Below are 23031 nucleotides of genomic sequence, written 5' to 3' on the forward strand. Positions count from 1 at the left end.
TTTTTTTTGAGATGAAGTCTCAGGCTGGAGTGCAGTGGCATAATCTCGGCTCACTGGTTCAAGTGATTCTTTTGCCTCAGCCTCCTTAGTAGCTGGAACTACAGGCCCATGCCACCACACCAGCTAATTTTTGTATTTTAGTAGAGATAGGATTTCACTGTGTTGGTCAGGCTGGTCTCGATCTCCTGACCTCATGATACACCTGCCCGCCTCAGCCTCCCAAAGTGCTGGGATTACAGGTGTGAGCCATCACACCCAGCCAGTGCCACATACTTTTAAACAATCAGATCTCATGAGAACTCTATCATGAGAACAGCACTGGGAGATGATCCTAAACCCTTGGAGACTTCCCCCTAATCCAGTCACCTCCCATCAGGCCCCACCTCCCACACTGGGAATTACAATTCAACATGGGATTTGAGTGGGAACCCAGATCCAAAACATATCAGCTGCTGAGGCAATAATGGGAAAAAAGAGGAAAAAAACAGCTTGTGTGTGTGTGTGTGTGTGTGTGTGTGTCCCCATACACACGCAACAATCTGGTGATGTAGATGCCATGTGCATTGTTTGTCACGAGGAAAGTATTCTGGCACATCCCCCATCTGGGCTACACTCCCATCAAGACCATTTGTGGGACCCCAGTGATGCCATAGTGTCAGGGGGCATTCAACCAGTTCTCACCTCATACCTAAAGGAGGAGACATGCCTCCTGCAAAATTATTCTACTCAAAGAAGAGCAGAAAAGAAGGAAACCCTGAACTCTGATGTCCTTCCCTCTGCCCTGTTTTATATCCTGACTGCCAAGTAGAGAAATATAAAGCTTAGGCTTGATTGGAAAGGATGTGAAAACACAGATTTAAAGACCACTTCAGGAATTTGTATTTGAGTGACACATGGGAGACTGGGCATTAAGTGGCTGTTTTGGGGCTGGGATGTGGCAGATACAGTCAGTCATCAGACAGCACCACTTGGTGTTCCTGTGCCTTTACGGAAGAGGGGATAAGCCAGCTGCATGCCTTCTGTAGGCTGGACAGGTAGATGGTGTTACTTGATCACCATCCTTTGCTGTCCTTGCCAAGGCTTTATTGTTGGCCATGTATACACCCTTGCTCCACTGGTTTTGGGTTTGATCTGTGACTTGGAATGTGAGTAGAGGTGCCATATGCCTATTCAACCAAAGGCATTAAATGTACTTGTATGGTTTGGTTTGTTTTCTTGGGCTTCTGCCATCTGTCATTAGGACAACATTCCCCAGGAAGCTGCTTCCCATCCAGCCTGGATCCCAAAATAAGTAATGTGGAGAAAATTAAACTCAACCCACAGCCAGAAGCAGTGTCTGGAGGTCCTTCCCATTGCACATCTTCCATCCTCCAACCACCTCCTGCTCTCTCCTGGCCTGGGCCACGTGGACCCAGCATTGCATGACTGGACTCTCAAGAGGATGAATTCCAATCTCAACCAACCCCTTCACGACCACCCCACTGATGCTTCTCACCTCCCTTGAGTCACCCTACTGTGACCTCTCTCCTTTCCTCTCAGAAGATGACACACCATATGCTGTGCCAGAAAGATGAAAACTTCTCTATCTGGTTTAGGTTTTACCAAAAACAGATCATCAAACAAGAATTTGGGTGAGGAGGTTTATTTGTGAGGTGATCCCAGGAGATAGATGTGAGGAAATGGGAAAGTAAGACAGACAGAGACAAGCCAACAAATGGTGCTATGGTTTGGATGTGTCCCCTCCAAAATTCAAGTGTGGCCAGTGACATCATAGTATTAAGAGGCAGTGCCTTTAAGAGGTGATTAGGGCATGAGGCCCCCCCTCATGAATGGGATTAGGTGTCTTTATAAAGGAGCTTGATGGAGGGAGCTCTTTCTGCTTCCCCTCTTCTGCCTTCTGCCATCTAAGGACACAGCAAGAAGGCCCTAATCAGATGCTGGTGCTGTGATCTTGGACTTCTCAGCCTCCAGAACTGTAAGAAATAAATTTCTGGACTTTTTAAATAAGCAACTCGGTCTCAGGAATTCTGTTATAGCAGCACAAAAGGTCTAAGACACATGACATTAGTGAACTTCTGGGCGACTGGGGTTCAATCCATTGCATCCTCTCTGAGGAGCTACGTAAAATGTGCCTTCAATTTCCCCGCCAAAAAGGACCAGGGGCATGATCTCATCAAGTATTGATTGAGGATTGGGAGTGGTAACTCCCCTGTACTTCTGAGATGTGCCTGCACTTGGCTAAGTAATCTCCTGCCTTTGATGTGAAAGCCTGAGGTTTTGTGTGGAAGCCAGTGGCATCAGGGAACTGTCCTCCACAGCAGTGCTGAAACCCGACGGGCGCAGCAAGGAACTGTCCTCCACAGCAGTGCTGAAACCCGACAGGCGCAGCAGGGAACTGTCCTCCACAACAGTGCTGAAACTAGACAGGGCAAGGGGATCCCTTTTTAAATGCTCTATGCGTGTGCTATGCATGTACCTGTGTCTCTGGCCAAGTGGAAAAAAAAGGTCCAGAGTGAAATGTGAGAGGAAGAGACAGACAGACAAACTGCTGGTGGTATTCAACCCTGGTTCCAGTCATTCCTTTTGTCACGGAACACTCCTAACTTTCCCTTGGTTTGAGGGAAGAACTGCCAGGTCCCAGCAAGAAACAGAGGGTAGTCTCAAAGGGTTTCAGTGAAGAAAGTTAATGTCCTATTGTCCTACTATTATTCCTGTAGATCAAACATAGTAAAGACAAAAGTTTGAATAAAAGTTATGCTAGAACAATTTGAAGTGATGAAAGTCCTAGAAAGATTGCCAGATTTAATTTTACTGGTGTATTCCAAGCTTTGGTTATTTCAGCTCAGATGGTGGCTGAGGAGTTGAGAAGTCCTCTGTTCCCCTCCAGTCCATTTAGCCCTAGATAATTTCTTCCTCTTGGTTGCCAAGTGAGGGTCTCACTGCCCTGAGTTCAGGCAGAGAGAGATGTCTTGTCATCCTTTTCTTGGATTTAAATGATTGGGTTCCCAGACCACTAGTAAATCTTTGGACAGTTAACATGATATGGGTTGGGGAAGGGATGAGTGGCTTGATAGTGTCCTGGAGACCCGCATCAGGATCGGGGCCTTGCTAGGGACACAATTCTAAATTGGCATTTATTTTTCCTCAGTACCTTAAGGATATTAATTTATTGTTTCCTGAAATGTATTAATATTTTCGCTGTGGAGAAACTAATTGTCAAGCTAATTATAGTTATTTTGCATGACTTTCTTTTCTTTGATAATTTTTTTTAATTCCCTCATCCTTAATGTTCTGCAGTTTTCATAAAATGTGTCTACATATGGATTTATTTTTATCCTGCATGATTTTGAGTACATACTATAAATTCAAGGACTTACGTATTTGTTTAATTCAAGAAAATCCTAAGAATTTTCTCAGAATATGAATTTGCTGCATTTTTCTAATTCAATTTTTGGACTCCTTTTACTTATTTATTTATTTTTCAGAGACAGGGTCTCACTCTGTCTCTCAGGATGGAGTTCAGTGGTGTGATGACACACACTGCGGTCTCGAACTCCTGGGCTCAAGGAATCCCCTCGCCTCAGCTTCTGGTGTAAGTATATAGGTGCACCACCGTGCCCAGATAGTTTTTTCTCCTTTTTGTGGAGATGGAGTCTCGCTGTTTCCCAGGCTGGTCTCAAACTCCTGGCCTCAAGAAATCCTCCCACCTTTGCCTCCCAAAGTGCTGGACTTACAGGTGGGTGCCTCTGCACCTGGCCTGGAACACCTTTTAGATGTTTTCTAAAGACTCTCAAAGTACCCTATTTTTGTGTGTGTGTTTTATCCTTCCTTCTTTCTGTGCTACATTCTGGATTTCTCCTTTAGGACTAATTTCCAACTGCTTAATAAAATATTAGATTTTGTCTTGTCTATTGGACTTTTATTTCAGTGACCTTATTTTTCCATTTCTAAGATTCCTACTTGGTTCTTAGCATATTTACCTGGTCTCATTTCTGTTCGTTTTTGTTCAGTAATTTCTCATTGTACAGCTATTTATTCATCTCTTGAGAGTTCTTAGCATGTGTAGCTTTCAGATTGCTCTGTAGCTGTTGACTCTTGAACAACACACGTTTGAACTGCACAGGCCCACTTATGTTTTTTTGTCTCCACCACTCCTGGTGCAGCAAGACAAACCCCTCCTCTTACTCCTCCTTCTCAGCCTACTCAAAGTGAAGATGACAAGGATGAAGACCTTTATGATGGTCCACTTCCACTTAATAAATAGTAAATATATTTTCTCTTCTTTGTAATTTTCTTAATAACACTTTCCTTTCTCCAGCTTACTTTATTGTAAAAATATAGTAAATAATACATATTGCACATAAAATACGTGTTTATCAACCATTGATGTTACTGATAAGGCTTCCAGTCAATGTTGGCTAGGCTTTCGGAGAGCCAGAAGTTATACGTGGATTTTTGACTGCATTGTACTGGGGGGGGGGGGGTGGGGTCAGTGTAACTAACCCCATTATGTTGAAGGGTCAGCTGTATTTTCATTTTATTTGGTATGAATTCATCTCTTGATTGTTGATTTTATCGCTGATTTTCTTAGAATTTGTTTTTCCTTGGGTGTTTTCAAATTCATTTCATAGCCTGTCTTGAAGTGATGTGCCTCTCCTCTCTTTTCTTCCTCTCTCTCCACCCCTCGAGTTAATTACTTTCCACTAACTGGTTTGCTGCTGCCTCTACTCATCCTCCCAGGACATCCAGCTGCCTTGTGATGATATTAGAGATTCTGCATACCCATTTACCCAGGCTTGGTCAGGTCCTGGCTGTGAAGTTCTGTCTGCTTACTTTGCCCACCCTGGGAAGGTAGATTAAGTAATAATTCCTGGAAATGATGGGGAATGATTTTCCTTCCTCACCTTGTTTCTTAGGCAAGGAAACCTCAGCCTGGCTTGTGTGCATGGGTGGGCCTGGATCTGGAGCCTTGCCTTGTATGGAGCAATTTTAGCTTGCACTTCCTTGAGTAGTGTGAAGTCCTGCTGTTGCCTGTCTCTGCCGCTGGAGGCCCCATGCCTGTACCTTTACCCCCAGCTCACTACCATCTGTATCTATTATATTTCCAGTCCATGCGTCTATAGATTTTGGTTGTAAATGTAGCTATATCTTCCTAATTTACACTTTTTACATTTTAGCTATCACCCTTTGGAAAAAAAGGAAGCCTTTAAGCAAAAACTTACAAAAAGAAAAGAGGAAATGAACTCCCCCAAGGCCACATAGCTAAGAACTGTGGTCAGATGTTGGCCCCCAGCCTGTGTAACTCCAAAGTGAACTCCGCACAAATGTGGACAAAGTATTAAATGACTCATTTATTACAGATAGATTAATATATCTTAAATGAATTTTACATTTAGGGTATCAACCAACTGGGAATTTAAATTGCCACAATAAATATCTTTTGCGGGTTACAACCTGTCTCATTAATACTTGAATAAATGACACTAATTGTGATTAATAATGATACTATTAATAAATATAGGTTTAAATGCATCAACAGCACCAAACATTTGTATGCCAGGCACTGTTGTATGTTGTAGGCACTGAGATAAGAAAGGAATATAAAACACACTCCCTGCTGTCAGGAATTGGACAGAAGTATCTAAACTAAAAAGTGCATACAGTCTGGGTGCAGTGGCTCACACCTGTAATCTCAGCACTCTGGGAGGCTGAGGTGGGTGGATCACCTAAGGCTAGGATTTTGAGACCAGCATGGCCAACATGGCGAAACCCTGTCTCTACTAAAAATACAGCAATGAGAGGGGCATGGTAGTGCACACCTGTAGTCCCAGCTACTCAGGTGGCTGAGGCACAAGAATTGCTTGCAGGAGGTGGAGGCTGCAGTGAGTCAAGATTGTGCCACTACACTCCAGCCTGGGCAATAGAGCAAGACTGTTTCAAAAAAAAAAAAAAAGAAAGAAAAAAGTGCATACAATACATTAAAAGATAATCAAACATAAACAAGGAGAGACGCATCGTGGTCTAAGGTGATTAGAAAGGCCGCACGGACTAGATGAAAGTTAAGACAAGGTTTTAAGAAAATGGCACCTTCACGCCTACCTGCACGGTGTTTCATTCATTCGCACTGGAAAATCCCTGCTTCAGCTGAGAAATACTGTCGCACGGCTGTTTTTTCATTACACGAATATTCTGCCTGGCTCAACAAGTAACTTTATTAAGATGTGATAAAGCAGCCTAATATTATTTTATTAACCCCCAAAAGCAGAATAGAGTCTCAGATAGCATCTTCAAATCATGAACAGCATAAACAATGTGACCTACTTTAATTTCAAGGAGTATCCTGGCCACCCAGGGTTATAAGATAAGGAAGTCAGTAAAAATTGAAACATTCACCTGGAAACACACACACACACCCCCCACACACCCACACATGCACACACACCACACATACCCACCCCCCACACACCCACACACACCACACACACCTACATATACCCACATACACCCATACACCCCACACACACCCACACACACCACACACACGCCTACACACACCCACATACACCCACACACTCCACATACACCCCCACACACCCCCACACACACCTGCACCCACACACACCTGCACCCACACCACTCACACCCACACACACACCCATACACATCCACACCCACACACATCACACCCACCCACACACCCACACCCACAAACACACATCCACACCCACACACACCCCCACACACCAACACACTTTCCTGACAGCTGGGAAAAAGAAAGATTTGGATCCACATTTTAAAAAAGTCCCCCTCAAAGCTGATATTAAATGTTTTTAATTTAAAAGCAATTGAAGGAGTAAAGCCATATTTTGATTGTGGAGTTTTTCTTCGTTTCTCTCTCTTACTAATGTCCCCCACCCCAACCACACACATGCCTAATCACTATCTCACATCTTCTCCCTTAGAGGAAAATGAGAGATTGGACAAATTCAAAAACCTGGGTAAACTTTCCATAAGCATGTGGCCGTTGCCACCTAAGTTACCTTAATTACCTAAGTTAACTGTTTGACAAAGTATGGTTAAAGCCCACTCGTGAGATATGGGGGTCCTTCTGAAGGCCACAAAAAAGAGAGGGTGCTGCATTGGAGTTCTGAGACGAACCCTAGAAAAATTGAAATCATTTAAAAAACAATACTTAGTCTGTGTCAGGCACTGAGAAGGGCACGTTACATTTATCTCATTTAATTCTCACAACAGCTCCAAAAGAAAGACACTATTATTCTTGTCCTCATTTTACTGATGGCAAAATGAAGGCTCTGAAAGGATAAGTAATTTTCACAGCTAAGGAGAAGAATCAGCACTTCATTCTAGGCAGTCTGGGTCCAGAGTCTGCTCTTACCTGCCACGGGGCACTGCCCTGGTCGCCTGAGTACCTGCCACGGGGCACTGCCCTGGTCGCCTGTGCCCTTACCTGCCACGGGGCGCTGCCCTGGCCACCTGTGCTCTTACCCTCCACAGGGCGCTGCCCTGGAGCTATTTTTTTAGTGTTGTTGACGTTGGGATTCTTGGGGCTTTTTGTTTGTTTGTTGTTTTCTTTGTTTGTTTGTTTTTGAGACAGGGTCTCACTCTGTCATCCAGGCCGACATTCACTCAGGTTAGGTGACGTCAGTATGTACGAGCAAGGCCAAATTTATGTGTCTTCAGGCCATGACGGCCACAGACCATCTAGTTCCAGTGACCGTAAGGTGCCTTAGATGGTGACACATGTCCTGATTTCCATAATCTTACCATGTGAAAAGTACGACTTAGAATTTACAAAATACGGTAAATATAATTTTTATATATATGCGTGTGTGACACAGAGTCATATCCAAAGGAAATAACGTACTCACAAAAAGGCCCTCTAATTGCTGTTCCCATTTGGACAACTTCAAGCACACTTCAAAATCGTATCACCATTGACCTGCTAGTTGGCCTAGTTTCGTAAACTGGACTACGATTTAAGCACACTTCTCATAAAATGAAAATAATTACAGTGTGGGCATTCTTTGCACTCACCACACACACCCTACTGGGAAAGTGTAAGCTATCCTAAATGTATGTCCTTTGCCGTAAGGACTGACTTTAGCTAACGGTTCTTTCTCCAAGTGAGTGACTGCTGTGTATGTCCCTGCCCTATCATGAGGGGCAAAGATGCCTCTCTTGGACTCGTAGTCGCCTTGGAAGCAAGACCAGACACTTCCCAGCTCTAGACTGAGTCCTCCACTGCAGATGACACAATGCCACACCTTTTCTCCAACCATCAACCCTGGAAACATACATGAACGATCCAGACCTTTTAAAACTGGCTTTAAGTGCATTTAACTTTTCCAAAATTGGAAACGATCTAGGCAAGGTGAGAGTTTAGAGCCAACCCTAAAAGTGGGTTTTGACTTTTCAGGTTTCCAAAAACTTGAAAGACTCAGGATATCCCAACAAGCAAATAGCAAGCTTTAATTTCAATGATGATGGTAATCGTTGGTATATATGATGTGTGGTTATGTGTTGGAACTTCACGTACATGATCTAACCCTGACAGCTACCAAGAAAAGTAGGTGTCATTGTAATGCTCATTCTGCAGATGAAAAACAGGATCAGAAAGACAGAGTAACACAGGCAAGGCTGCACAGCCAACAGGGACAAAGCAGGTGTTTAAAATTTACTTTATCTGACACCAAAGCCTAAGCATTCCTGACTAAAAGAATGTTCTCCCCCAGGGCACATGCTTCCTCATCCGAATCCCTTTCAAGTATAATCTGCCATTTTAATTAAAAACAATTTTCCGGGCTGGGCGCGGTGGCTCACGCCTGTAATCACAGCACTTTGGGAGGCTGAGGCAGATGGATCACGAGGTCAAGAGATCAAGACCGTCCTGGTCAACATGGTGAAACCCCATCTCTACTAAAATTACAAAAAATTAGCTGGGCATGGTGGCGCGTGCCTGTAATCCCAGCTACTCAGGAGGCTGAGGCAGGAGAATTGCCTGAACCCAGGAGGTGGGGGTTGTGGTGAGCCAAGATCGCGCCATTGCACTCCAGCCTGGGCAACAAGAGCGAAATTCTGTCTCAAAAAAAAATAATAAAATAATAAAATAATAATAATAATAATTTTCCAGCTTGAGCCCAGGAGTTTGAGACCAGCCCGGGCAACATGGTAAAACTCTACCTCCCTAAAAAATACAAAAATTAGCCAACTGTGGTGACACACACCTCAGAAGGCTGTGGCAGGAGGATCGCTTGAGCCCAGGAGGTTGAAGCTGTAGCTAGCCGTGATAGCGCCACTATGCTCCAGCCTGGGTGGCAAAGCAAGACTCTGTCAAAAAAAAAAAAACAAAAAAAAACGCAAAAAACCTTTCCATCCAAAGGACTGTCTGTCATACCTCAAAGTGGAGAGTGAACTTACAACTGGCTGCAAGTATCCTATCCCAGAAAAGTGGGGGAAGCTCAGCTGGCACCCCATTTTTCAAGCACAGCAGGCTTGGTCCTTACCTGATTCCTCAACATCATGAAAAGTCCATGGATTCCTAGCTTTTCAGAACTTACTCAATCCCTAATTTTTGCTTGAAGAAGGGATATGAAAATATTCCTTCAGGTCTCCTTGGTCATATTTGGCCAAGTGTGAAAGGCAATTGGAAAATTTAGCTGACAGGGAAAGGCCACAGGAATAAAAATTAGGGAGAGGCTCCAGGGCTGAAAATTTAGGCTCCAGGGAGAGACTCCAGGGCTGAAAATGTAGCTAACAGTGAGTAGGAAGGAGAGGCACCTGGTTCCAGAAATATTCTTCCTTAAATGTGCTTACTCTGGCTCGGCCCCAGATCTCAGGCTCAGAGAGAGGACAGACGCAGGTGGGCAAACCCTGCAGTCAGGAGAACGCAGACGCCACTGTCAGGGGAATGCAGAGGCCACTGTCAGGAGAAGGCAGAGGTCACTGTCAGGAGAACGCAGAGGCCACTGTCAGGAGAAGGCAGAGGCCACTGTCAGGAGAAGGCAGAGGTCACTGTCAGGAGAAGGCAGAGGCCACTGTCAGGAGAACGCAGAGGCCACTGTCAGGAGAAGGCAGAGGTCACTGTCAGGAGAAGGCAGAGGCCACTGTCAGGAGAACGCAGAGGCCACTGTCAGGAGAACGCAGAGGCCACTGTCAGGAGAAGGCAGAGGCCACTGTCAGGAGAAGGCAGAGGCCACTGTCAGGAGAAGGCAGAGGTCACTGTCAGGAGAAGGCAGAGGCCACTGTCAGGAGAAGGCAGAGGTCACTGTCAGGAGAAGGCAGAGGTCACTGTCAGGAGAAGGCAGAGGCCACTGTCAGGAGAAGGCAGAGGCCACTGTCAGGAGAAGGCAGAGGCCACTGTCAGGAGAAGGCAGAGGCCACTGTCAGGAGAAGGCAGAGGTCACTGTCAGGAGAAGGCAGAGGTCACTGTCAGGGGAACGCAGAGGCCACTGTCAGGAGAACGCAGAGGCCACTGTCAGGAGAAGGCAGAGGTCACTGTCAGGGGAACGCAGAGGCCACTGTCAGGAGAAGGCAGAGGTCACTGTCAGGAGAAGACAGAGGTCACTGTCAGGAGAAGGCAGAGGTCACTGTCAGGGGAACGTAGAGGCCACTGTCAGGAGAAGGCAGAGGTCACTGTCAGGGGAACGCAGAGGCCACTGTCAGGAGAAGGCAGAGGTCACTGTCAGGAGAAGGCAGAGGCCGCTGTCAGGAGAACGTAGAGGCCACTGTCAGGGGAACGCAGAGGCCACTGTCAGGAGAAGGCAGAGGTCACTGTCAGGAGAAGGCAGAGGTCACTGTCAGGAGAAGGCAGAGGTCACTGTCAGGGGAACGCAGAGGCCACTGTCAGGAGAAGGCAGAGGCCACTGTCAGGAGAAGGCAGAGGCCACTGTCAGGAGAAGGCAGAGGCCACTGTCAGGAGAAGGCAGAGGTCACTGTCAGGAGAAGGCAGAGGCCACTGTCAGGAGAAGGCAGAGGTCACTGTCAGGAGAAGGCAGAGGCCACTGTCAGGAGAACGTAGAGGCCACTGTCAGGAGAAGGCAGAGGTCACTGTCAGGAGAACACAGAGGCCACTGTCAGGAGAACGCAGAGGCCACTGTCAGGAGAAGGCAGAGGCCACTGTCAGGCAGAGGCCACTGTCAGGAGAACGCAGAGGCCACTGTCAGGAGAAGGCAGAGGCCACTGTCAGGAGAAGGCAGAGGTCACTGTCAGGAGAACGCAGAGGCCACTGTCAGGAGAAGGCAGAGGTCACTGTCAGGAGAACGCAGAGGCCACTGTCAGGAGAAGGCAGAGGCCACTGTCAGGAGAAGGCAGAGGTCACTGTCAGGAGAAGGCAGAGGCCACTGTCAGGAGAAGGCAGAGGTCACTGTCAGGAGAAGGCAGAGGTCACTGTCAGGAGAAGGCAGAGGCCACTGTCAGGAGAAGGCAGAGGCCACTGTCAGGAGAAGGCAGAGGTCACTGTCAGGAGAAGGCAGAGGTCACTGTCAGGAGAACACAGAGGCCACTGTCAGGAGAAGGCAGAGGTCACTGTCAGGAGAAGGCAGAGGCCACTGTCAGGAGAAGGCAGAGGCCACTGTCAGGCAGAGGCCACTGTCAGGAGAACGCAGAGGCCACTGTCAGGAGAAGGCAGAGGCCACTGTCAGGAGAAGGCAGAGGTCACTGTCAGGAGAACGCAGAGGCCACTGTCAGGAGAAGGCAGAGGCCACTGTCAGGAGAAGGCAGAGGCCACTGTCAGGAGAAGGCAGAGGTCACTGTCAGGAGAACGCAGAGGCCACTGTCAGGAGAAGGCAGAGGCCACTGTCAGGAGAAGGCAGAGGCCACTGTCAGGAGAACGCAGAGGCCACTGTCAGGAGAAGGCAGAGGCCACTGTCAGGAGAAGGCAGAGGTCACTGTCAGGAGAACGCAGAGGCCACTGTCAGGAGAAGGCAGAGGCCACTGTCAGGAGAACGTAGAGGCCACTGTCAGGAGAAGGCAGAGGTCACTACCAGAAAGAGTTCCCGAACAGGTTCACGTTGGGGTAATTAGTTACGCAGCAACAGATATTTAAAGAAAAGAAGAAAGGCAGGGAGGGAGGGAGAAAAGGAGAAAGAGGGCTGGATAACAGCCCAGGTAAGAGTCAATGAGGGCCTGAACTATACAGATTGAGAGAAAAGGTAACTTCACCTCTGATTTGACCCAGAAAGCTGAGAGCCTCTAAGCCCTGATGGATACTCAAGTAGTGCAGCAGCCAGAATTTCCATTTTCAAAGCTTTCAAAATTGAACAATAAAGCATCAGACATTTTGGAAGCTGCTCCAGAAAAGGGTCTGTTTGTACACTTTCCCTGAAAGGTAACGCATGCTTGCATTGCCAGAGGTGACCAGGTGCCAGCCGCACAGAGACTTCGTCAACCTCACTGACAAGTCCTTCCGAGGAGTGTTTTTGAGAGGTAGCTGCCCTTGGACACAGACGGAAGTGTGAGTGAGGGAGGATGTGTCACGAGGCCTGTGGCACCTGGCATCCCTCCTTGTCTTTCCTAAGTGTATCCACTCTTTTTTCCTTTTCATAACAACTCGGCAATTCATTTCTTTTCCTTTTTTTTTTTTTTTTTTTTTTTTTTGAGAGGGAGTCTTGCTCTATCTGGCTGGAGTGCAGTGGCATAATCTTGGCTCACAGCAACCTCCACCTCCCAGGTTCCAGTGATTCTCCTGCCTCAGCCACACGAGTAGCTGCGATTACGGGTTCTCGCCACCATGCCCAGCTAATTTTTGTATTTTTAGTGGAGATGGTTTTCGCCATGTTGGCCATGCTGGTTTCAAACTCCTGACCTCAGGTGATCTGCCTGCCTTGGCCTCCCAAAGTGCTGGGATTACAAGCGTGAGTCACCACGCCCAGCTGGCAATTCATTTCTTTTTCTTTTTTTATTTGTATAAATTTATGGAGTACAAGTGTAATTTTGTTATATGCATAGATTGTGTAGTGGTAAAGTCAGGGCTTTTAGGGTATCCATCACCCAAATAACATACATTGTATCCCTTAAGTAATCTCTCATCCCCTTATGATTCCAAGCAATTCATTTATTTTATGTAGACACAATCTCTCTTCCACCAAAAAAAGAAATAATCATGAGCCTAGTTTTCCCAGAACAGTCCTGCTGCTTGACATCAAAACAACTGCTTAGAGATAAAAGCCTGTGGAGTGTCTCTCTCAGCATTCAAATAATCACAAGCAGCCTCTCCGTTTGGAAATCTGTAGGGGATGGGGATGTCCTCTTCAGTGTCCACCAGGAGAGGGGGAGCTTGGCACTATGCGCTGGGGCTTCTATTCCCTTCCAGCAGAAAAAGGCTTTGAAGCTTTCACCCAATTATGCTTTCTCTCATGCTGTGCGTGTGTGTGTGTGTGTGGGGTGTGTACACTAAACATTACCCACCGCACAACTACAAAAAACGATAAGGCATCTTTGCATGTCTCAGTGGCAGAGCGATCTCAAAAGGAGCTGGCTAGGGGCCAAGCCCATCTGGAATTACTAAACGAAAGCCCACCCCTCCCATATCCCCACTCCAGGATGGGAAGGGAGATGAGAGCCAGTGTCCTGAGGTCGTCACCTGCTGCAGTGGGCACTGCGTTCTGCTCAGAGGCCCTGGGATCCCCCTGCTGCTTCTGTCCTTCCCTCTTACTTTGCGCACTTCCTCTGACAGGTGGGGATTACAGGACCCTCCCTTAACGTGCAGAGGTTACAATCTGAGATGAGATTTGGCTGGGGACATGGAGCCGGACCACATCACTCTGACTCAAGGAAAAAAAGTGCACTTGGGGGTTATCACGTGGTTTGACGGTCCCACAGAAAGTGTGAGGGTCTGGATGCTGAGGTGAGGCCGCCCCTGAGGGAATGTTAGGGGCCATGAAACATTCAACAAATGGTTTATCAACTTGTATAAAAGCAGCCTTCTCACTGCCAAGGTAAGTCCTGGCGCTCACATCCACACAGCAGTCCCTGGCCCCTGTCCGAAATAAAATCTTCAAAGCCAAACACCACTGCCCCGTTTGTCAAGGATCCTAGGACTGTGCAAGTCTCTTAGTCACGTGGTCAGCTGGAGGTTCATTGCCTGTGGACGGGGGTAATACACATGAAAAATATTCTAAACTCTGGAACACAACTCAAGTCGATGGAAGCTGGAAGTTCAGCCATCGTAGTTTGTGTCTTCGTAGAAGTAGATGCTGAGCAAAGGCTTTGAGGGCCAGTGATTATTTATTTGGGAGGTGATCCCAGGAAACACAGGTTTGAAAATGAGGAGGTGAGATAGGGCCGAGAATTTCCGCCAATAAAGGGCACATTTCTGCACATGCTACCACCGAGGGCTCCTGGAGCTGAATCCTGCTGGGAAACTCCAGGAGCCACCGTAGAACACGGCCTGTGATCTTCTGGAAGGGTGGGAGAGCTTTGGTGACTGTCCACCAGTTCCCATTAGTTACTGGTAGAGGGCTACTCCCAGGGGGCATTAATCTTCCAGCACTTGAAACCCGGCTCCCCCCACCAGAAAGAACACTGGAGCAAAGAGTCACAGGGGCAGGGAGCTGGAAGTCAGGCCAATAGAGAAAAGACGTGGGCAGGGAACTCAGCATCTGGCTAAGCATCTATGTTAATATATGCCGGCCTGCTGTGTGAAGGCAAGCTCTTCCCAATCACGCTGCCTCTGGCACGGTCCTTTTTAAAGCAAGAAAGAAAATAGTTAAGAGTGGAAGAAAAAGAAGCACAACACATCCGTGAAACCAGCAGCTTCTTCTCTAAACCAACCCTTAGGCCCATCTGTGTCTTCTCAAGGAAAACAGATTGCTTTGTAAGCTCCAGGGCTTTGGCTGATAACAAACCCCGCTCCTGGCTTCTGAGTTTCTCGGCTGTGTGCACAGTACATGCGTATGCCTTTAGCAGCCTGGCACCTCTCGCAGCAATTAGGGTTGCCAAGAAATAGCTGCACTTTCTCTCCTGCTCTTCGCATCCATAATTTATCTTTAAAATTAGCATCTCGTTATACAAGGGGTCGTCCACAGGGAGCCCAGAATAAACCTCCTGCAACTTTACCACTTTAGTGGACTCGAGCTGTTAGTGCTGTTTTCCTGCTGCTTTTACCTCAAGAAGCCACTGTTCTCAGGAAAGAGAGTGAGTGATGGCGCTGCAGAGCCTTGGGGTGGATTCACATAACCCAGACAGTCCCAAGCTGCCTGTCACCCCATGCCACCTCCATGGGCTGTTTCTTCCTCAATGTCCTACTCAGAGACCAGTCTTTTTGCTCTAAGAGCTGAACGTGGAAAATGACTGAAAATGCAGATTTTCTTGATCCTGAGGCCCACCTCACGTGGCTGCGTGGCTATGGTTTAGTTCCTCCAGACCTCACAGTGTTCTAGGGAGTGATTCCTTCCTATCCACCTCATCTGACAGCTGTGCAAATACAGGGCCACAAAACCACAGTTACTTGCTCTGAGTTACAGAGAGTGGACGGGAGACCCAGGACTCAAATCTAGTATCATTTTCACTGTGAAATTCCCAGGGTCAGAGAGGAAAGAGAGCAGTGTCTGGCGTGGAAAAAGAACACATTTCTTGAGCATTTCTCCAGGCAAAATATTTGCATGTCTTTGTGCATGTGTTTCCCCAAAATGAAGAACAGAGTTGCACTTGTGAGTTTTTGCAGTTTGAGAATATAATAGAGTCTTTCCTGAAGTTTGTGCTTAGGGGCTGTGGGAGACAGTGTTGATCTGCACCCCAGGGCCCCTCCGCCCACCCTGGTTCACCTGCAGCTGCAGGAGTCTGTTCCGAGACAGGCTGCTGGCCTCCCACACTGAGTAGAGCCCTGTTCTCCTCTGCCTGTCTTAGCACTCTGCCTCCTGGAATAAGCCTCAAACAATAGGAGATAGGGGCCATGGATAAACGCTCTTTGGGACAATTCCAGGGCGTTCATTCTGCTTCTCAGAGGAGCCCTGGCAGGACTGAGCCCCATTGTCACCAGCCGTGACCTGCTTGTAACTCACACGTTACTGACTGTTCTCGCTTTCCTGGCGCACTTTCCTCCTCCTCAGCTCAGCTCTCTGGGACGCTTTCCCAAATACACCACCTGCATCTAGATCTTCTTCTCAGGGTCTGGTTTTCTTGTGAGGTTGGAGGGAGATATACAAAGCAAGACAGAGACCCAAAATATAAAGACTGAGTCTCTTTCCTCTCAACTTCAAGCTCCAGCAACTTACGTAAGAAATGCAATCTGGCAGATAAAATCACATTCACACTCCTCTTCAAGTTCGCAGTAGACCCTGGGCCCAGCACTCAAAGCCCTTCATTCATCTGGAGGCCCGTCTGTTGCCAGCCATCTCTGGGGATATTGAGGAAGATGGTAAGCAATCTCCTTCCTTCCCTCGTCACTCTGGGTGCTAGGAAAACACGTGCACAGACCCCTCATTTCCCAGCTGCCAACCTTCAGCATTTTGTTGTACATGCTGGAGGTTCATGCTGTTCCTTCAGGAGCGGACATTGCAAAAATCTACATAGAACTTTTACTTTCATGGTAAAATTCCTGCCATCCAAGTACCATTGCTCTTTAGCATGAAATTTTTTTCTCTTTTTCTTTTGGTAACTTCTCCACCAACACACCCTTTGAGCAGTGCTCAGCGTTACCCCTGTGCAAAGTAGCCCCAAACTTGCTTTTGTTTTTTGTTTTTCTAAAACCCTGGACCTCCAGAGAACTCCCAGGGATGGCGCTGCCCACCTCCCTGCTGAAATCTGGGACCTTGCAAATCAAGCCCTTGGATCTTGGGCTTGCCTAGGAGAAGCCAAGCACAGATTGGTTGGTGTGGTCTGGCCCAATGGTCAAGAACTAACATGGCGAGGAAGAAGAAGAGATGTGTGTTCAGTGATCTTTCTACACCACTTCTCTGTTTTGGTGACCGTGTTCCAACCCTGTTCCCCTAGACCTCCACACCCCAACGCATTTGGCCAGAGCCCCTGCCTTCCATCCCTGAGCCAAACTTTGGCTCTTCTGCTCTCCCCAACGCATTTGGCCAGAGCCCCTGCCTTCCATCCCTGAGCCAAACTTTGGCTCTTCTGCTCTCCCCAACCCATTTGGCCAGAGCCCCTGCCTTCCATCCCTGAGCCAAACTTTGGCTCTTCTGCTCTCCCCAACCCATTTGGCCAGAGCCCCTGCCTTCCATCCCTGAGCCAAACTTTGGCTCTTCTGCTCTCCCCAACCCATTTGGCCAGAGCCCCTGCCTTCCATCCCTGAGCCAAACTTTGGCTCTTCTGCTCTCCCCAACCCATTTGGCCAGAGCCCCTGCCTTCCATCCCTGAGCCAAACTTTGGCTCTTCTGCTCTCCCCAGGTTGAGTCACGGTGGCAGCAAACAGGTGGAGTGTGATTAGGCCTTAGATGTCTGTACTCTTCAGTTCTGGGTTCCTGGCCCCTCTGACTCTGCGACCCCTCTTGACAACAGATATTTTATATTCTTCCTTCATTGCCCTAAAGTAACATGTATGATGATTATAATAAACCTACTGACAAAGGCTGTCTCCTTGAGCAAACTCTAGCCAGGCTCCTCCGAGCCCTTGCTCAACTAGGCACAACCTCTGCCTATAAAGACTTGAACAAACACTCACATAGTTTATAACAGCTCAAGGCCACGTTCTTAGGATAACTCTACTTCCCTTCCCTCTTAAAGACCCTCCCTGAGAAAAGAATTTACTGTTTTTTCCAGCCAACACCTGGGTGCAGAACCCCTGTCTCCCAGCCTCTGTGGGAGCGTAAGAGCCTGACTTTGAAAAGCACCAGTTTACAAACCCAAATGGGTTCCAAATGGACCACTGCACCTCCCCTCTGCACCATGTCCCACTTTTTACGATTTTTCACTTCCCTGATTCTACTGAGACCCCGCTTACTTACCCTCCTTCCTATTCCCTCTTCTCCCTTTAAAACACCCAGCCGCCTCTACACAAATTGAAGGTTGAGTTCAGTTCACGCTTGACTCTTTTCCCTATTGCAATTATATATTACTGTTTGAACTCTGTTGTCATCTCTTTGACTATTGTCCAGCTTTGTTTATCTTTGATGCTATACCATGATATTTTTAAAAAGAAATATAATATGAATATTGATATGATCTGGCTCTGTGTCCCCACTCCAATCTCATCTTGAATTGTAGCTCCCACAATTCTCACGTCGTGGGAGGAACCCAGTGTTCCTTCACGGTTCTTGTGATAGTGAATGAGTCTCGCGAGATCTGATGGTTTTAAAAACCGGGAGTTTCCCTGCACACGCTCTCTCTTTGCCTGCTGCCTTCCATGCAAGATGTGACTTGTCCTCCTTGCTTTCTGCCATGAAGTGGGGCTTCCCCAGCCACTGGGACTGTATGTCCAATTAAACCTCTTTCTTCTTGCAAATTTCCCGGTCTCAGGAGTGTCTTTATCAGCAGTGTGAAAACAGACTAATAGAAATATAAAATACATTCTGTAATAAAAGGGCTGAGGAAAACAAAGATAAAGATGCTCTCTTTGACAGCGAGGAACAACTGCCACAGAGAGCAACTTGGTAATGTTCAGCAACGTGTGCAATGAACACATGCTTTAACCCAGCAGCTCCACTTCTAGGAACTCACCCCATAAGCAAACTCATGCATGTGTGGAATGATGTCTATTCAAGCAGCATTGATTATAATTGGAAAATACTGGAAACTACTTGAAGTTCTATGAATAGGGCCCTGGCTAGATGAATTCAGGTACATCTATAAAGTAGAATCTTTTACAGATATTGAGGCAGAATTATGCTAACAGTATAAAGCGGCCTACCTCAAATACATATTTTAAGTGAAAAAAGCAAAGTAGAGAACATTTGGTATTATATTCTTCAATTTGGAGACTGTGTGTGCACGTGTGTGTGTGTGTGTGTGTTTCTTTGACACTTACTGATTTGTTTGTATGTGCATGGACTTTATCTGGAGGAATTTACTAAACACTAAAGCAGTCCTTGCCTCTACATGTTAGAGGAACGAGAGTGAGGGGCAAAGCTGATTTTCACTCTGTACCCCTTTGTACCTCTTAAGTTTTGAATTATGTGCACTTAATATTTATTCAAGCCATTTTATTTTAAATTTTACAACTATGAGCCTTTTCTGATAAGGTTGTCCTGGAACAGCTCTGTCCCAAAGCCTTAGCTCAAAGCAGGGCCAGTGGCGGCCATGCAGGCACCAGGCAGGTTGGAGATGCCTCTGCTGGGAGCTGGGACCATTCCAGGGGACACAGACTTGCCCTGTGCTGTGAGGGCACCTCAGCTTCAGAGAGAAGCTGGAGCAGCAGGACCACAAAGACTCCCGGACTGCCCTTCAAATAATTCAAGTCTCACTGTTTGCTTACACTTCACAAGTAGAGCCGTGGAGGCCTCTTCTAAACCTTCCTCAAAAGAAAGTAAGCCAGGCAACAGGCCCGAGGACACTGGTGGCTGGTTTCCCCGGCAACTACCATTCCTCCTTTGGCTTTTCAATATTAGTTTGAAAAGCAAATGGAAGGCTGTTTCTGCAGAGAGCTCAATCGGCTAGGAGCTGACCTTGCAGTCCTGTCATCCATTCATGAGGTGACCTTCCATTTCTGGTGGCTTTTATAACCCTGGTCAAATGAAATGGTGCTAAGAACAATTCCTGTGGCTAACTGGGAGTCCACGATTCAGTCAATGGTCAGCAAATGGCTTTTCATTCACAGCTATCCATCCCATAAGTCCAGTCAACTAAACTGATGAATAGCCACATTTGGTGAACTTTATTGGTCACTTCACATGTGTCCAGCACAATCTTTGCATTGGGTGAATAAATCACAGTTTCTCCTTTCCAGCATGTCAGATGGCAGGTGAGAGGTTCATACAGATGAAGAGTTCATTTGGGAAATATTCATTGAGCAACTGGGTCCCAAGCCCTGTCGTAGGAAATGAAGGTACAACATGATGAGCTCTAACACTGAGTACATGCAGTGTTGGGAAAGCACAGTGGCTCCGTGGCTGCCCCACTCACGTCCCCCGGGGGCGGCACAGTGGCTTTGTGGCTGCCCCACTCATGTCCCCCAGGGCCTCACCATCGTGGTGCTTGCAGGCCCAGCTTCCAGTCACCAGCATCCGCAGCTCTTCTCTGAAGGCTTCCACTGGGGCCTGGGCCTAGGTGGGCCACAAGTGCTAGGGAATGAATGCCCCAGGAGCTGCCCTCAGACACTGAGTGACCGGAGTTGAGTGTAGACACACGGGCACCCTCATGCCCTTGGGTGAGATGGCTCTGAGGCCCATGTTCTGCTCTGGCCCCTAGAGTGCCTCAAGAGGTTAACCACCACCCACAGTTCACTTGCCCATGATCTCTGTGCTTTTTCTCTTGTTCTTCTCACCCACAGCCCTCTTCTCTCCCTTGGGTGGTGGTGGAATTCATGACCCTTGAACATGAGGGTCCTCAAGGTCCACCCCAGATTTAGGATTCCTTTATTCCACCAACCTTATAGAAATGCCAGTGAACTAATAAACTGTCTTCCAATCTACAGGGCTGCTTTACTCTATTGTGGGCCGAATGTTGGTGTCCCCCCAAATTCATATGTTGAAACTGCTAACCAAAAAGCGAGTGACTAAGGCAAGTGTCTAAATCCCAGAACAGGTCACAGAAGCATCTGCAACCTGTCCTTTCCAGGAAACTCAGTACTGAAGAGGAAAGAGCAAGCAGGAGAAACAAAGGGAAGGGTGTAGGCAGTGAGGCTAAAGGCTGCCTGCTTGTGAGGCTCTGATTCGTACCCGGCGAACCTACGCTCTACATAAGACAAGGCAAACATCTGAAAAGAGGGAGTACAGGGAAAAGTTGATGACGCAGCCATCTCTGGGCAGGTGGAAGACCGACTGATCTCATGTTGTCCCTGTGTATTAGTCCATTTTCATGCTACTGATAAAGATATACCGGAGACTGGGTAATCTATCCAGGAAAAGGGGCTTAATGGACTTACATGTGGCTGGGGAGGCCTCACAATCATGGCAGAAGGCAAGGAGGAGCAAGTCACATCTTACATGGATGGCAGCAGGCAAAGAGAGAGCTTGTGCAGGGAAATTCCGCCTTACAAAACCATGAGATCGCATGAGGCTATCACAAGAACAGCACAGGAAAGCGGGGAAAGACCTGCCCCCCTAATTCAATTACCCCCCCTGCGTCCCTCCCACAACATGTGGGAATTCAAGATGAGATTTGGATGGGGACATAGCCAGACTGTATCATATTGTTTTATACCCAGGAAGATAAGCTTGTAAACGACATTGTCAGAATGAGATTGAACAGAACTCAGTTTTAGGAGTTAAACTTGGCTTACAGACCTGAAGTCACAATTGGTGTGTGCTTGTTTCATAGGGGGCTATGTATCCTGAAGGGGGGCTATGTATCTTGAAGGGGAGCTCTGTATCTTGAAGGGGAGCTATGTATCTTGAAGGGAGGCTATGTATCTTGAAGGGAGGCTATGCATCTTGAAGGGAGGCTATGTATCTTGAAGGGGGGCTATGTATCTTGAAGGGGGGCTATGTATCTTGAAGGGGGGCTATGTATCTTGAAGGGGGGCTATGTATCTTGAAGGGAGGCTATGTATCTTGAAGGGGAGCTATGTATCTTGAAGGGGGGCTATGTATCTTGAAGAGGGGCTATGCATCTTGAAGGGGGGCTATCTTGAAGGGGGGCTATCTTGAAGGGGGGCTATGTATCTTGAAGGGGGCTATGCATCTTGAAGGGAGGCTATCTTGAAGGAGGGCTATGTATCTTGAAGGGGGGCTATGTATCTTGAAGGGGGGCTATGTATCTTGAAGGGGGGCTATGTATCTTGAAGGGAGGCTATGTATCTTGAAGGGGGGCTATGCATCTTGAAGGGGGGCTATGCATCTTGAAGGGGGGCTATGTATCTTGAAGAGGGGCTATGTATCTTGAAGGGGGGCTATGTATCTTGAAGGGGGGCTATGCATCTTGAAGGGGGGCTATGTATCTTGAAGGGGGGCTATGCATCTTGAAGGGGGGCTATGCATCTTGAAGGGGGGCTATCTTGAAGGGGGGCTATGTATCTTGAAGGGGGGCTATGTATCTTGAAGGGAGGCTATGTATCTTGAAGGGGGGCTATGCATCTTGAAGGGAGGCTATACATCTTGAAGGGGGGCTATGCATCTTGAAGGGGGGCTATCTTGAAGGAGGGCTATGTATCTTGAAGGGGGGCTATGTATCTTGAAGGGGGGCTATGTATCTTGAAGGGGGGCTATGCATCTTGAAGGGAGGCTATGCATCTTGAAGGGGGGCTATGCATCTTGAAGGGGGGCTATCTTGAAGGAGGGCTATGTATCTTGAAGGGGGGCTATGTATCTTGAAGGGGGGCTATGTATCTTGAAGGGGGGCTATGCATCTTGAAGGGAGGCTATGCATCTTGAAGGGGGGCTATGCATCTTGAAGGGGGGCTATCTTGAAGGGGGGCTATGCATCTTGAAGGGAGGCTATGCATCTTGAAGGGGGGCTATGTATCTTGAAGGGAGGCTATGTATCTTGAAGGGGGGCTATGCATCTTGAAGGGGGGCTATGCATCTTGAAGGGGGGCTATGTATCTTGAAGAGGGGCTATGTATCTTGAAGGGGGGCTATGCATCTTGAAGGGGGGCTATGCATCTTGAAGGGGGGCTATGTATCTTGAAGGGGGGCTATGCATCTTGAAGGGGGGCTATGTATCTTGAAGGGAGGCTATGTATCTTGAAGGGGGGCTATGCATCTTGAAGGGAGGCTATGCATCTTGAAGGGGGGCTATGCATCTTGAAGGGGGGCTATCTTGAAGGAGGGCTATGTATCTTGAAGGGGGGCTATGTATCTTGAAGGGGGGCTATGTATCTTGAAGGGGGGCTATGCATCTTGAAGGGAGGCTATGCATCTTGAAGGGAGGCTATGCATCTTGAAGGGGGGCTATGCATCTTGAAGGGGGGCTATGTATCTTGAAAGATTTAAGGGGCTGCAATGAATTTCCTTGTGAGCAATTTGTGAG

The 23031-nt window shown here is 47.5% G+C and overlaps 1 pseudogene; it reads right to left on the reverse strand.

Annotated features, from left to right (window-relative positions):
• LOC135268156 (sal-like protein 4) overlaps positions 1 to 23031 on the reverse strand; it is a 48435-nt pseudogene that overhangs the window by 19724 nt on the left and 5680 nt on the right.

This window comes from Aotus nancymaae, unplaced genomic scaffold (assembly GCF_030222135.1).
Source record: "Aotus nancymaae isolate 86718 unplaced genomic scaffold, 86718_ANA_hifiasm-v0.15.2.pri h1tg000038l, whole genome shotgun sequence".
Lineage (NCBI taxonomy): Eukaryota > Metazoa > Chordata > Mammalia > Primates > Aotidae > Aotus > Aotus nancymaae.